At 41.3% G+C, this 15,369-nt stretch overlaps 1 protein-coding gene across 14 annotated transcripts in view; it reads left to right on the top strand.

The window, feature by feature from the left end:
- Nucleotides 1-15,369, top strand: part of MSI2 (musashi RNA binding protein 2) — a 710,736-nt gene that overhangs the window by 350,671 nt on the left and 344,696 nt on the right. The gene's annotated exons all lie outside the window — the stretch shown is intronic.

The raw sequence follows: 15,369 nt of genomic DNA, 5'->3' as shown, positions 1-15,369 counted from the left end.
AACTGCCATAAGGCCACCCCCTTGACTCCAAATACCAATGTTGGCAGAAAATAATTCAGTAAGTTACAAACTACATAATGTCCTCCCATTAAAAATATAAATATATTCCGCTGCTTCTCCTCTCTATCATGCTCCCTGCAGCTACAGTAGCATGTTCAATGTGACAGGTTCCCAATAGGTTCTATGTGATGATCATTCTGAAAATGTACACTATAAATGTTCACTCTTTTTTTATTTTATTGCCATTGAATTAAACTGACAGTAAATTTCATATTATTCATTGGTACGGTCCAGCTTTTGGTATGATTACACTTGCCAAGCATTCCATTCTTATTAAATCCACCTGCAAATTATTGAGATAATAATTCAGAGAAGTTCCTTTTTTATGGTGTGTCTGACTTATTGCAGGTGAACAGCTGCAGAAATCCAAGCCTCTTAGTTTAGTGTTTGTATTGGTGTTTTGCAACCCCCTACCTTCTTTTTACCAGCCAGATACAAAATAGCAAAACCAAAGACACTCAAGAAGGACTGTACGAATCAGAAAGACGATTTCCAGTCATGCTTAACCAGTTAGCAAATTACTTATGACTACCTTAACAGTACTTCATTGAGTGCTCAAGTAAAAGCATCCCCAGTTGTTAATATTTCCTACCCTCTTGTTTGACAACTGATGCATCAGGATCTAAAGGCAATCTATTCTTTCAAAGCACAGTTAGGAGGTAAACAGTTTGACTTTTTAGACTGTCTGGGTCTAACAGATAAGAAACAGTACAAGTATCAATACAGATAAACACTTTGTTACTGTGGAGTATATGAATTGTTTACAAGTTATTGCCATTATTTCATATATAATCATTGGACATTGTTACAGTGCTCAAATACCCTGAAAGTCATAGAAGAGTTGTAGCTGAAGGTTTTCCTTCATCCTGTGGATAACTTTATTTTCAGCCTCAAAGGTTGCCATAAACATATGATAAAGGTTGCCAAATGGATGATTTGGCCATTTCCGCTGACCATCACTTGAAAATATTACATATTCACGACAGCTGGCCAGGTCACAATGTTACTTCCAGGTAAAATTTTATTTGTGTGTGGTCATCTAAATAGATATCTGCCAGTTTAGTCTAGTATGTTACTGTTTAGATTGTTTGTATGAATAATCCCACATATGACGGAAGAGCCACATTTAGGTGGATCACAGTCCCATGTGTATGGCCAGCTTTGCACCGTGTCTAAATAAGTTGTCCACTGCAGAGTGGGTTGTTGCCTTTTTCTCTGTCTAAACCCCTGCATGGTAGGTCCAGAATATAGATTTTTAGTTACAACTCTGCATCCTGCTCATTTGTAGGTTGTTGGTAGAGTTTAAAATGCGTCCTTGACCATGTGAAACATCTTTAACCTGTTAAAGTCAGCGTTAGGTATACACTCTGGAACCTGTGTTGTTTGGAACTCGTATCTTGGTAATAAAGGAAAGAGGTATAATTGTTTGTGATGTAATTCATATGCCACATAAGACAACAAAAAGGAAAGGAAATACACCAAAAGAGCACACACCCATACAGTTCAGAAAACATGTATCAATCTCTATTATGTATATATACACATCTTAAAAACATTTACAAAGGCCCAAATGGCCATTCCACAACCAGGGGGAGTCACTAAGACCCCTCCCAGGGCACCTGTATCAATTGTAAATATTACACTATCCCTAATGGCCCAACGGTAATGGTAACTGCAGTCTAATAATCATACATTCCCCAAATAAAGAATCTGTATAGCAGCAATCCTAGTTCTCAGCCTAATACTAGTACATCTGGAGAATGGAGGATCCAGGGACATCAGATGGAAGCTCAAACAGGTGCCCTCCTGAAACCCCACGTGTTCCGTCACCCGTCGGTGACTTCCTCAGGGGTGTACCGACGGGTGACAGAAAGCGCGGGGTTTCAGGAGGGCACCTGTCTGAGCTTACATCTGATGTCTCTGGATCCTCCATTCTCCAGATGTATTAGTATCAGGCACTAGGATGCTGCTATACAGCCTCCTGTGTGTATGTATGTATTTTGCACAGCTTAACCCCTTAAAGGGTTATTCCAGCCAAAGGATAGGGGATAAGATGTCTGACTGCAGGGGTCCCACCGCTGGGACCCCCGTGATCTCCGTGCAGCACCCACATTCTATGCGGGGATGCAGCTCCAGTGTCTAAAACCTCTGTGTTTCCAGGACTGGAGACATGCACCCCATGCCCATTTGTGCATTTTTTTTGGTGCACCTTAATGATTTGAGAAACACACTTGTGTTGCCTGGGACTGCTTATGGTCAATTTGTAATGTGTAAAATATTTATACTAAGTCTTTGTCTATTGAGGATTCTAATTACTTCTGATTAATGCATGCCTTAAGCTGACTTTAGCATTCGAGACTCAATCGTAGTATTTCCAGCAATATATAGGACACAGGACTTGGCCTGCTGCAGGCTGCTTCCTAGAGGCACCATTCATCTCTTGCAATGTAAAGAAGGCAACATAAACCTGTGTTAAAACAAATAGTGGCATGTCTCAGGGCTACTCTATGTCTAGTTCTCCTTGTAGCCTCCAATCACATCAGTCTTTAAATTTACACCAATCAGCCATAACATTACTAAAACTGCTTAATATCTTTTAGGTCCATTCTTATACCATCAATACAGCTTTGACCCTTTCAAGGCATGGCCTGCATAAGGCAATCTGTGGTATCTGGTCAAGATGTTAACAGCAGATCCATTTAATCCTGAAAGTTAAGCATCCTCTATAGAATGGACCTCCATTTCCAGAACATCCAACAGATGTTTGATTGCATTGAGATCAGGGGAGTAATATCAGGGGTCAATACTTATTTTTTGCTGTGTGGCATGGCACACTATTCTACTAGGGTATTAGTGAATACCATTGCCATGAAGAGGTGTAATTTAACAATATTTAGGCAAACAACAATATTTAGGCAGGTTGTACATGGCTAAAATTCTCATGAGTGCCAGGACCCAAGTTTTCCCAACAGAACATTTCCTGGAACATCAACACTGCCACCACTAGCTTACCGTGTTTTTTTTTTTTTCATTAGGGGAGGGGTTTTTATATAATTTCAGAAACTTTTTTATTTTACACTTTTCAAGTCCTCATAGGAGGCTTTTGTATGCCTGATAAGCCATGAATTGACGATCAGGAGGCAGGTAAGGGGACCCTCCTCTGCCATTTTGGCTCATGGAACCCCCACAATCAAGTCACAGGGGTTCTGTGAACTCCACTGAGCTGCTGGCATCTTTCACTTTCTCTGTAGACGCCATGATCGGCATTGATCATAGTGTCTAAAGGGTTAAATGCTGGGCAGTGGCGGGATCGCCACTGCCTTCTATAAGCAGTGAGTGTGAGGCTACTGATAGTATCCGACACTCACTGCTCTGAAGTGAGTGTAGCTCCTGCGCTCGCTTGAAAACCGCTTAAGGATTCAGGGCATACAGGAACGCCCTTGGTCCTTAAGTACCGGGACGCAAGGGTTTACCTATCAGGTTAAGAGCGAACTGTTTTCTTGCTGCCTAATGTATCCTCCGTATTGACTGGTGCCATTCTCATAAAATAATCCATTCAGACTTTTCTAATCTCTGATAATCTGCTCTGTGACTTCTTTATGCCCTAAAGAACATTAGATGGTAACATTAAAGGAGTATTCCAGGCCTAAAAAAAAGTATCTCCCTCATGTATTTCTGGCATTCCCATAGACAATGGTTGAGGTGTGTGCAGAACAACTGCTCCATTCAATGGGGTAAATCGGGGGCTCCATTATAGCGATTGCTGGGGGTCCAATAGGTCTGACCCCTCACTATCAAACATAGCTATAGAGGTCTAAAAGGTCGCCATGGCGACGGAGCCCCATAGGCCAGGCACTGCGCGGGCCTGGGGTGGAAGGGGGCATAGCTGCCAGCGAGTTCCTTCATGCCGGACCGCGTCCTTTAGAAAATGAGAGCAGCAGGGCCGTCTGCCTGCTTTAAAGCATTTATTTTTAAAATGTGCATTGATAGCTGCAGGGACTGCTGGAGATAAAGTGCAGCGTGCATGTCTACTCAAAGCACGTCCCTGCGCTCAACCCTGCCACCTTACACAGCAAACGGAAGCAGCATCCCGGCGCCTCACACGTCCTCTGTGGTTACCTGCACCGTGATCTCCTCTGGTGCCATCCCTGCTACTTCCCTGGCACCTGGTAAGCAGCAAGCCAAGGCAGTGATCCCAAGGAGGCGGGTAAGTGAATTGTGGGGTGAAGATACAGAGGATGGTTGTGTATGTGTATATGATAATGTGTCTGTATGTATGCATGCATGTATGATAGATGTGTCTGAATGTATGCATGTATGATAGATGTGTCTATATGTAAGCATGTATGATAGATGTTTCTGTATGTATGCATGTACAAAAGATGTGTCTGTATGTATGTATGCTTGATAGATTTGTGTAATACTACAGCTGCAGGTCTGAAGGGGAGCCCTGTCGCTGTCAGCACATTTTTATTTATTATAATGCTGGGTCCTTAAAAAATGAATAAATAAATTTAAAAAAGCTAAGGCCGCTTTAACCCCTGCAGGAGCCTCCCTCTGGGCCGGCAGTTAGCACAGTAAGATTGGGCAGGCATGCAACCCCTTTAAGAGCAGAGGGGCTGCTGGGGGCAGACGTGCCCCACGCAGGTATGCACATCTGTTCCAAGCCCTGACGAGTCGCTGCCTGCGACCGCTGCTTCATCTCCAGCACCTGCAGAAAAAGAAGCAGCCTCCACTCCACTCCATCCCCTACCAGCCGTATAATCTCCCCTGCCTCGCTGCATCCCCAGCACCTGGTGAGTGGCAGGCCGTGGAGCTGATCTCCAGGAGGGTGAGAGGTTCGGGGATGTATGTCTGTATGGTATATATTTCTGTGTATGTATGATTGATAGATGTATGTATGACGGATGTGTGTATGTATGATGGATGTGTGTATGATAGATGTATTTATGAATTATGTATGTATGATAGGTGCGTGTATGTATGATAGATTTGAAAGTGTATGATAGATGGGTGTATAATGTGTAGATGTATCATACATCTATCATCATACATATACACATCTATCATACATACACCAGTCATATACACATCTATCATACATAAGTACATATACTGTACATCAGTGCGGAGGGGTGAGGGGCCAGGGGGTGATTGGGTACAGGTCGGACTTTGGGCTCTGGGGAGTGGGACAGAGGAGCTTGGAGCGGAATCCCAGGGTCTTGGGAGAGCATGTAGGAGGACTTAGGGGTCTGGGGGGTTAAGAGGAGCCTGGAGAGGGGGGTTCAGAGGAGCCTGGAGTGGAACAAAGGAGCCGGGAGGAGGACGGAGGGGTCTGGAGGGGGACAGGTGGGATTCAGCTAAACTGAGAAGAAATAGTGTATGACATTATTATTATTATTATTATTATTATTATTATTATTATGGGCATAGTGTGTGGCAGGGTTATATTTGAAGGGTACAGTGTGTGGCAGGGTTATATTCAGAGGGTACACTGTGTAGAAGGATTATATTTTGAGGGTTTATATTCAGGGGCACAGTGTGTGGTAGTATTATATTCAGGGGCTGCAGTGGGTGTTAGTATTATATTCATGGGCACAGTTTGGCAGTATTATATTCATAGAGTACAGTGTGTTGCAGGAATATATTCAGAGGGTACAGTATGTGGCAGTATTATTTTCAGAGTGTACAGTGCGTGGCAGGATTATATTCAGAGGGTACAGTATGTGGCAGTATTATATGCAGGGGGTATGGTGTGTGGCAGTATTATATTTAGGGGTTACAGTGTGTGGCAGTATAATATTCAGGGATATGGTGTGTGGCAGGATTATATTTAGGTGGCACAGTGTGTGACAGGATTATCTTCAGAGGAATAGTGTGTGGCAGTATTATATTCAGGGGATACAGTGTGTGGCATTATTATATTCAGGGGCTTGGTGTGTGGTAGGATTATATTTAGAAGGCACATTGTGTTGCAGTATTATATGCAGGGGGTATGGTGTGTGGCAGTATTATATTCAGGGGTTACAGTGTGTGGCAGTATTATATTCAGGGATATGGTGTGTGGCAGGATTATATTTAGGTGGCACAGTGTGTGGCAGGATTATCTTCAGAGGAATAGTGTGTGGCAGTATTATATTCAGGGGATGCAGTGTGTGGCAGTATTATATTCAGGGGGTACAGTATTTGGCAGGATTATAATGATTATTGTCTTTATACAGAGGGTGAGGAATTACTGACAAAGTGAGGAACCAATGATGTGCGGGCATCAGACTCTGTAGAGAAGATGGAGCTGGAAGAAGTCCTGGTGGACCAGATAGGGAAGAAAAGAAAAGACAACAGAGAAGATGTCACTCAGGTCACTGATATCATTGTGTATTCTCCTGACTGTCCCATCAGTTGGAGTCACTTGTAAGGTCTGCAGTGATGATGGCTTTACCCATGCTTGGCTCTCCAGCTGTTGCAAAACTAAAACTCCCATAATGCCTGAGGCTCTACAGACATGATGGGAGTTGTAGTTTTACAATAGCTGGAGAGCTGCTTGAACCAAGGTGATTGGTGGGGGACCCAGCATTCGGACCTCCACCAAAAAAATGGGCTGCTTATTTTAAAATGCCTGAGCCTATTTTTGATTCCAGTCTGGCTCTGCCTTTAAGTCACTTATGTAATTGTGTATTCTCTTAACTGTGTCCCATCAGTTCTGTAGTCACTGATATCTTTGTGCGGCCAAGGCCTGGTAAGGGGGGTCATCCAGTATTGGGAAAACGGGCTGTGATGTGTTTTTATTTTTGTCATTTTTTTGTTTTTGCTTTTTACGGCTGGAAAATTGAGAAAAAAAAGCTCACATAAGTTTCTTGTGTTGCCTACATCTGCTTGTATACATGGTAAATTATGATGTATAATGGAAAATTGCTTTTAGGAAGCTTTGCTGCTTTTAGGGACTCTTTAATATGCTTCACATAGTTACTAGCTTTTATTTTCGGAAAAAGGAAGGAAAACATAATAAGAGATAACGTTTTGCTTAGGCATGGATACACAATCATAGACCTTGACTGATTTCTCCTTGGTGAAGTCTCACACGAGCTTTCTCTTTGATTCACCGAGAAGCGTGAGAGCTGAGCTGTGCATGCAGCGATTGTATTTTTTCCCTTTCACCCTATTCAGTTTCTTTGTGTGGTGAGGGTATTCTAGTTTCAGTCCTTGCTGCTCTGCCAGTGCATTCATAGGTTTTCTGAATCAAGAAGAAAAGACTGTATCCATACTCAATTAAAAAGCATTTCCTTTCCAACCTTTCGTTTTCTGCCTTTTAACAGTTTCATTTGTATGTTGTTTTACCAAGCTTTGGAAAATGTATGTTATATATGTGTATGTATATACACTGCACTAAAATAACACATCCTAGATCTGAATGAATGAACTAATCGTATGAAATACTTTTGTCTTTACATAATTGAATGTGCTGACAACAAAATCGCGCAAAAATTATCAATGGAAATCAAATTTATCAACCCATGGAGGTCTGGATATGGAGTCACACTCACAATCAAAGTGGAAAACTACACTACAGGCTGATCTAACTTTGATGTTATGTCCTTAAAACAAGTCAAAATGAGGCTCAGTAGTTTGTGTGTGGCCTCCACGTGCCCGTATGACCTCCCTACAATGCCTGGGCATGCTCCTGATGAGGTGGCGGATGGTCTTCTAAGGGATGTCCTCCCAGACCTGGAATAAAGCATCCACCACCTCCTGTACAGTCTGTGGTGCAACGTGGCATTGGCAAATGGAGCGAGACATGATGTCCCAGATGTGCTCAATCGGATTCAGGTCTGGGGAATGGGCATGCCAGTCCATAGCATCAATGCCTTCCTTTTGCAGGAACTGCTGACACACTCCAGCCACATGAGGTCTAGCATTGTCTTGCATTAGGAGGAACCCAGGGCCAACCGCTCCAGCATATGGTCTCACAAGGGGTCTGAGGATCTCATCTTGGTACCTAATGTCAGTCAGGCTACCTCTGGCAAGCATATGGAGGGCTGTACGACCCCCCTCAAAGAAATGCCACTCCTCACCATTACTGACCCATCGCCAAACCAGTCATGCTGGAGGATGTTGCAGGCAACAGAATGTTCTCCACGGCGTCTTCAGTCTCTGTCACGTCTGTCACATGTGCTCAGTGTGAACCTGCTTTCATCTGTAAAGAGCACAGGGCACCAGTGGCGAATTTGCCAGTCTTGGTGTTCTCTGGCAAATGCCAAATGTCCTGCACGGTGTTGAGCTGTAAGCACAACCCCACCTGTGGATGTCGGGCCTTCATACCACCATCATGGAGTTTCTGACCGTTTGAGTGGAATCCATTAGTAATCCTCAGATTTCATGATGCCTTGCACACATTCAAGGCACCCAGTGCCAGAGGCAGCAAAACAACTCCAAAACATCATTGAACCTCCACCATATTTAACTGTAGATACTGTGTTCTTTTCTTTGTAGGCCTAATTCCATTTTCGTTAAACAGTACAATGATGTGCTTTACCAAAAAGTTCTGTCTTGGTCTCATTTGTCCACAAGACGTTTTCCGTGAATGATTTTTGGCTTACTCAAGTTCATTTTGGCAAAATGTAGTCTTTATTTTTTATGTCTCTGCGTCAGCAGTGTTGTCCTCCTGAGTCTCCTGCCATAGCGTTTCATTTCATTTAAATTTTGAAGGATAGTTTGTGCTGACACTGATTCTCCCTGAGCCTGTAGGACAGCTAGAATATCTTTGGAACTTGTTTGGGGCTGCTTATCAACATCCGGACTATCCTGCGTTGACACCTTCCATCAATTTTTCTCTTCCGTCCATGCGCAGGGAGATAGCTACAGTGCCATGGGTTGCAAACTTCTTGATAATGTTGTCCACTGTGGACATAGGCAAATCTAGATCTCTGGAGATGGACTTGTAACCTTGAGATTGTTGATATTTTCCCACAATTTTGGTTCTCAAGTCCTCATATAGTTCTCTTCACCTCTTTCTGTATTCCATGTTTAGTGTGGCACACACAGACACACAATGCAAAGACAGTGAACTTCTCTCCTTTTTTTCTGTGTTCTAGTGTGATTTTTATATTGCCCACACCTGTTACTTGCCCAAGGTTAGTTACTATGCCCGGTCCCGGTGTTTAAAATGGGGTCACAGTGTGACCCCGCATCACACCGGGTTGGTCCCGGCTGCTAATCATAGCCAGGACCCTGGGATATCAGCGCGCGGCACAACGATCGATGCCGTGCGCTGATATCCCAGGGTCCCAGCTATGATTAGCAGCAGGGACCGACCCGGTGTGATGCGGTGATCAAACCCTTCAGACGTTAACCCTTTAGACGCGGCGATCAAAGTTGACCACCGCGTCTGAAAGCGTAAGTAAACGCTTCCCTGCAGCTCAGTCGGGCTGATCGGGACATCGCGATAAAATCCTTACCTGTCTCCGTGGCGTCCGATCGTCGATTGATTGCTCCAAGCCTGAGCTACAGGCTTGAGCAATCGAGCCCATCTCACTGATCCGTGCAAAGCTATGGCTTTGCAGGGATCAGCATAGGAGATCAGTGTGTGCAGTGTTATAGGTCCCTATGGGAGCTATAGCACTGCAAAAAAAAAGTGGGAAAAAAAGTTAACAAAGGTCATTTAACCCCTTCCCTAATAAAAGTTTGAATCACCCCCCTCTTCCCATAAAAAAACAGTGTAAATAAAAATTAACATATGTGGTATCGCCGTGTACAGAAATGTCATAACTATTAAAATATATTGTTAATTAAATCGCACGGTCAATGGTGTGCGTGCAAAAAAAAATTCCAAAGTCCAAAATAGTGTATTTTTGGTCACTTTTTTTTATCATGAAAAAATGAATAAAAAACGATCAAAAAGTCAGATCAATACAAAAATGTCACCGATAAAACCTTCAGAACACGGCGCAAAAAATGAGCCCTTATACCGGCCCATACGTGGAAAAATAAAAAAGTTATAGGGGTTAGAAGATGAGATTTTTTAACATATAAATTTTCCTGCATGTGGTTAGGATTTTTTTCCGAAGTACGACAATATCCAACCTATATAAGTAGGGTATCCTTTTAACCGTATGGACCTACCGAATAAAGATAATGTGTTATTTTTACCACGCCGTGGATCTTTGGGTAAAATGACTGTCACTGCAAAGTAGAATTGGTGGCGCAAAAAATAAGCCATCATATGGAATTTTATGTGCAAAGTTGAAAGTGTTATGATTTTTAGAAGGTGATGAGGAAAAAATGAAAATGCAAATACGGAAAAACCCTGCGTCCTTAAGGGGTTAAAGGAGCATCACATGCTTGAAACAATCTTATTTATCCACACTTTTGAAAGGGTGGCAATTATTTTGTCCAGCCCAATTTTGGAGTTTGGTGTGACATGTCCAATTGCTTTTTTTCCTCCCTTTTTTGGTTGTGTTCCAATACACACATAGGACCATGCGCCCCTGAGGAAGTCACCAGTGGGTGACAGAACATGTGGGGACTCTGGAGGAACATTCACTCCAAGGATTTGTTACTGGGACCTTATATTTTCTTGTGCAAACTATTAGGAGGGGTATTGTATGGAGTTATTCTAAATAGATTTACTGTGTAAACTTACCTTGGATTGCATTGGGGTATCTCTGTCTATTATAGTGGAGTCTGGGTGTCCTTGTGGGGAGGTCCCACTTGTTTGGGATCCCCTCCATGGTTGAGGGATGGGTCTTGGAGATTTTCTTGCCTTCCCTGTGTTTTAATTGTTTTTATTTTGTGTGTTCTGTGCAATATTTTCTTTTTATTGTGTAAAAATAAAGATTTGTATATATAGATTTTTTGGTGTGCGCCTTATGATGTTTTTTCTGGTTTCTTTCTAATTTGTTGATAAAATACATATATGACATCAGTGTTCAGTCAGTTAGGATCAAGCGTAGACTGTGCTGATATCTGTAAGTGTGCATTCACACAACAATTAGTTTATATAGTCTCCATATCCTGCTGGGGTGTGTGAAAACCGGGCGGACCCGGCCCGCATCTCATTCATTTGAATGAGCCAACCAGAGTCACATAGTGACTCCGGTCGGCTCATTTTTGCCTCATATCCGTTTTTTTTTTGACCGGAATGAAAACATTAGTATACCACGGTTTTCAGTCTGGTCACAAAACCGTATACGTGGCATAAATGAGCCGTCTGGAGTCTGACTCCAGTCGGCTTATTCAATGAATGAGATACGGGCCGGGTCTGGCTGAGGTACGGGAATGCTGGTTTTCACATCACCCAGCCGGATACGGTGACTGTATTAACTAATCGTGGTTTGAACTATGTCACTTGGACTGTAGTATTGGCTGCCTGTGCTGTCCCAAAAAGGAAAGGAAAATATAGCATTTACAGCTTTTCGGGCCTGGCATCTAAAGCCACTATTACACTGGAGAGTTTCTTAATGTATTATATTTTGGTTTTGTGATAAACCTTCCAGAACCCTAAATATAGTCTGAAATAAACTCTTTAAACAGTTGTTAATTGTGTTTCCAATGCATTGTTTGTTTTATAACACAAGTAGATCACTCTGGTAACATTTATTGACCTAAAGATAAAAGCAGTAGCTGAGAACATGAAGTGTCCTATTTTCAATTTCCTTAGCCGTTTAGGAAGCCGTGGTTCACAGTTATATTAGTGCTCCATATTGGTGCAAACTGTTTTGTTGCCCCCTTTTGACTCATACTGCATTTCTGTGACTCTATTAAGGTAGTGGCCCATGTATAAACTTGTACAGTCCCCATGGGTCTACAGTCTTGTGAAATTGAAGTTCTTTTGAAATAATGATAACTCCTGATCATATTTCTGGGTAGAATGTGTGATTTAGTAAAAATGTCAGTTGATAGATCAGAAACCATTTCCAGTACAGTATCTCTTTATGTCTCCAGTTTCAGTAATAAGCCCTCCATCTTCCTGAGTTTCGTGTAAACATTGTTTTTGTTGCAGAGGTTATGTCGGAGCTAAATATATCCTGGACATGTTTTATTAAAAATGAGAGATCAGCAGAGGGCACACACTAGGTTCTTTTGTATGAGAATAATAAATTGGTTTAATTATAAATTCTCCTTGTTTCATGGTTCTGATCCAAGGATTGTGGCCAAACTCTAGGGAGCATTCCAGGAGGGTTAGTGTAATTATAGAGACCAACAAGCCTGAAAAAATCCTGGTATTAGCTCGGCTATAGGACCCGCTTCAATAGTTCAGCAGCTTCAACCAGAGTTGATCTGAAGCCCAAGCGATACAGTCCTCTTCCCAGATACACCAATTGGAAAATTGCAAAATGCCCAGCTGGTGGAAAACTCATGCCAACTTTCATGTGGATGCTCACATTTGTAACATGCTGCTTTGCTGAAAGCTTAAATCTTGAGGGATAAAAATAAACATTTTGAGGGTGCAATGGAAATGTCTTTAAGACAGTTTAATGGTACAAAAGCTATATGAATGTGACCAAGGAGTACACACATTTAATCTTCTTAGTACTTTAATTATATAATATAGGCTTATGTTTGCTGTGTTGCTTTGTTATCATGGTAATATAGGTAAAGGGAAGCAAAACAAAAAACCTAATGGTTAATTTCAATTTACTTCACACTGTGTTTTTTTTTTTTTTATAGATTTTTGCTGGAAAAATCCTCAGCAGAATACAGTACAAGTGCAGTGAATGAGAATTTAAATGGACATTGTCACTTAAAAAAAAAAAAAAAAAAAACTAAAAATACTTCTAAAACGTCAGAGACATGTCCTATTGTAACTGCGACCATCGTGGTCGCACAGAGAGAAAAATGGATGACTTAAACTTGTGATTGGTCACTATCTGAACATTTAGATCCCAACTGGTCAAAACATATGACATGTTTCTACGACATACTTTTGTCATTTATATGCTTCAGGGGAAAAAAATATTTAAATTTTTTTTGCACATTTTACTTATTGATTTCAATAGGGAAGTAGAAGTACAGTGGGGATCAAAAGTTTGGGCACCCCAGGTAAAAAAAAATGTATTAATGTGCATAAAGAAGCCAAGGAAAGATGGAAAAATCTCCAAAATGCATCAAATTACAGATTAGACATTCTTATAATATGTCAACAAAAGTTGATTTTATTTCAATAATTTACACTTTCAAAATAACAGAAAACCAAAAAAAATATGGCATCTGCAAAAGTTTGGGCACCCTGCAGAATTTATAGCATAGCATGCACTGCCCCCTTTGCAAAGCTGAGACCTGCCAGTGTCATGGATTCTTCTCAATCATCATCTGGGAAGACAAGGTCATGTCAATCTCAAAGGATTTAAATGCCCAGACTCATCTCACCTTGCCCCAACAATCAGCACCAAGGGTTCTTCTAGAAATCTGAAACTGAAAATAGTTGACGCTCACAAAGCTGGAGAAGGCTATTAGAACATAGCAAAACGTTTTCAGACGTCAATATCCTCTGTTCGGAATGTAATTAAGAAATGACAGTCATCAGGAACAGTGGAAGTTAAAGCAAGATCTGGAAGACCAAGAAAAATATCAGACAGAACAGCTCACAGGATTGTGAGAAAAACAATTCAAAACCCACGTTTGACTGCACAATCCCTCCAGAAAGATCTGGCAGACACTGGAGTTGTGGTACACTATTCCACTATAAAGAGATACTTGTACAAATATGGTCTTCATGGAAGAGTCAACAGAAGAAAACCTCTTCTATGCCCTCACCACAAAAATCAGTGTTTGAACTTTTCAAATGACCATATAGACAAGCCTGATGCATTTTGGAAAAAAGTTCTGTGGACCAATGAGGTTAAAATTGAACTTTTTGGCCGGAGTGAGCAAAGGTACGTTTGGAGAAGAAGCAGAACAGACTTTAATGAAAGGAACCTCTGTCCAACTTTTAAGCATGGGGGTGGATTAATCATGGTTTGGGGTTGTATTGCAGCCAGTGGCTCAGGGAACATCTCACGAGTAGAAGGAAAATGGATTCAATAAAATTTCAGCAAATTTTGGATGCTAGCTTGATGCCATCTGTGAAAAAGCTGAAGTTAAAGAGAGGATGGCTTCTACAAATGGATAATAATCCTAAACACACCTCAAAATCCACAGGGGATTACATCAAACTGAAGGTTTTGCCATGGCCTTCACAATCTCCTGACCTCAACATAATTGAAAAACTATGGATAGACCTTAAAAGAGCAGTGCGTGACAGACAGCCAGCCCAGAAATCTCAAAGAACTGGAAGACTTTTGTAAGGAAGAATGGCTGGCTACAAAAAGCGTTTACAAGCTGTGACACTTGCGAAAGGGGGAAGTACAAGATATTAACTCTGCAGGGTGCCCAAACTTTTGCAGACACCATTTTTTGTTTTCTGTTATTTTGAAAGTGTAAATGATGGAAATAAAATCTAACTTTTGTTGACATATAAGAATGTCTAATCTGTAATTTGATGCCTTTTGGGGATTTTTCCATCTTTCCTTGGCTTCTATATGCACATTAATAACATTTTTACCTGGGGTGCCCAAACTTTTGATCCCCACTGTACTTAAGTAACGTAATGTTGAATTTGCATCAAAACCTCTAGCTGCGGATTTCAAAGCCATTGATTTTTTTTCCCTCTGTTTTCCAAATAGTGCAGGGAAATTAAAATCTGCCCCAAAATTGTGAAACACAGAGCTTTGTACATGTTGTGCAAACTGAAGTGGCAGCGCAAATGGTCACTTTTAACCCCTGGGTCTCATGATCAATATAGATGACACGGATGTATTGTAAAGACAGACCCTGGTAGGGCACGGTGTTAAAGGGGGACTCCGGTGGAAAACTTTTTTTTTTTTTCTATCAACTGGTGCCAGAAAGTTTGAAACAGATTTTTTATTTACTTCTATTAAAATTTTTTAATCCTTCGGGTACTTATTAGCTGCTGAATACTACAGAGGAAATTATTTTCTTTTTGGAACGCAGTGCTTTCTGCTAACATCTCTGTCCATTTTAGGAACTGTCCAGAGCAGCATATGTTTTCTATGGACAGTTCTTAAAATGGACAAAGATGTCAGCAGAGAGCACTGTGCTCACGATGTCAGCAGAAGAGAAGAGAAAAGAAAATAATTTCCTCTGTAGTATTCAGTAGCTAATAAGTACAGAAAGGATTAAGATTTTTTAATAGAAGTAATTTACAAATCTGTTTAACTTTCTGGCACCAGTTGATAAAAAATAAAAAAGTTTTCCACCCGAGTACCCCTTTAACGTATGACAGTCCATGACTGTGTATAAAGTAATTAAATTAAT

Source organism: Hyla sarda, chromosome 2 (assembly GCF_029499605.1).
Source record: "Hyla sarda isolate aHylSar1 chromosome 2, aHylSar1.hap1, whole genome shotgun sequence".
Taxonomy (NCBI): domain Eukaryota; kingdom Metazoa; phylum Chordata; class Amphibia; order Anura; family Hylidae; genus Hyla; species Hyla sarda.
The sequence above is the reverse complement of the archived record's forward strand: the minus strand, read 5'-3'. Positions and strand labels throughout refer to the sequence as shown.